Here is a 1,512-nt window from a genome sequence, read left to right as displayed (position 1 = left end):
CTGGCATCAAGAAGATAGAAAAAGAACAGGAAATAAAATTCTTCCCAAAATAATAACAACAACAACAATAATAGAAGGAATTAATGAAACAGAAAGCAGGCAGGCACAAGAAAAACATCAGCAAAGCCAAAAATTGATTCTTTAAAAGGGCAAATGAAATTAATAAATGCCAAGCATGACTGATCAAAGGAAAAAGGAGAGAAAATCTAATTACTGACATTAGGAATAAGAGAGGGAAAATTACTCATGATTCTACAAGCATTAAAAGGATTCTGAGAGGACATATCTAAAACTTTAAGCCAGCACATTTGAAAATTGTTATAAAATGAAGGAATCCCATGAAAAACGATTTACCAAACTAGCATAAGGATTAACAAACGTGAATAATCTTATATCTGTTAAAAACTTTAATCTACAGTATAAAAGCTTTCACACGTGTGTGTGCACACGCATACACATGTACACACACACACACACACACGTTGAATTTGTTCCAGAAAAGCATCATTTGTTTATAATTCAAAATTACATTGGTGTAATTAAACACATTAATATGTTAAAAGAAAAAACCAATATCTCAATAAATACAGAAAAAGCATTCGATACAGCTGGAGAGCCATTCGAAATTTTTAAAAAAACTTTAAGCAAATTAAGAATGAAAGGGAAATTTCTTAAACTGATGCAGTGTATCTACCAACACTGCAAAAGAAACATATGTATTGGCAAAATACTGACAACTTCCTCTCTGAGGATGGAACCAGACAAGGAGAATGGTGCAATGTACAGGGAAAATAAAAGATAAGGTTCGTAAAGAAACAAAGTATCGTTGTCTCAGGCAGCACGACTGTATACCCAGAAAATTCAAAAGGGTCTTCAAAGAAATATTAGAATTAGTAAGCGATTTTAGTAACAACACTGGATGCAAAGTTGAGGTGCAAAACAATAATATTTCTTCATACGAGTAACAAAAAATCAGAAAATGAAAATTCTTTGGATATCGTTAACTTCAGATGATACCAGAAAATAGTAAATACCTAGGAATCAAACGAAGGAAAAAAACATGTCAGGCCTCTATGTGGAAAGTTATTGAATATTACTGAGGGAAATTCAAGAAGATCTAAATACATAGAAGAATATACCATGTTCATGAATTAAAAGACTCAGTATCTTAAAGATGTCAGTTTTCCAGTCTGCAGCCATGCCACCCGGAATGTGCCCAATCTCGTCTGATCTCGGAAGCTAAGCTAGGTCGGGCCTGGTTAATACCTGGATGGGAGACCACCTAGGAAGACCAGGTGCTGTCGTTGTTAAAAAAAAAAAAAAATTTCCGAAGAATTATCTATAGATTTAACATAATTCCAATTAAATCGCTAGCAGAATTTTTGGGTAGATCAATAAGTTGGTTCTAAAATATGAAAATGAAAAAGAACTGGAATAACAAAGAAGAATGAATTTGACGGACTTACGCTACTAAATATCAAGATTTACTTTAAAGCTAGTTGTTAACAAGAC

The 1,512-nt window shown here is 33.0% G+C and overlaps 1 pseudogene; it reads left to right on the top strand.

The window, feature by feature from the left end:
• Window positions 1-1,188: 1,188 nt before the first annotated feature.
• On the top strand, window positions 1,189-1,307 carry LOC111738618 (annotated as a pseudogene).
• Window positions 1,308-1,512: the final 205 nt, after the last annotated feature.

The sequence above is a fragment of the Pteropus vampyrus genome, unplaced genomic scaffold, assembly GCF_000151845.1.
Source record: "Pteropus vampyrus isolate Shadow unplaced genomic scaffold, Pvam_2.0 Scaffold40, whole genome shotgun sequence".
Taxonomy (NCBI): domain Eukaryota; kingdom Metazoa; phylum Chordata; class Mammalia; order Chiroptera; family Pteropodidae; genus Pteropus; species Pteropus vampyrus.
Note: the sequence above shows the minus strand (reverse complement) of the source record. Positions and strands in the feature narration are given on the sequence as shown.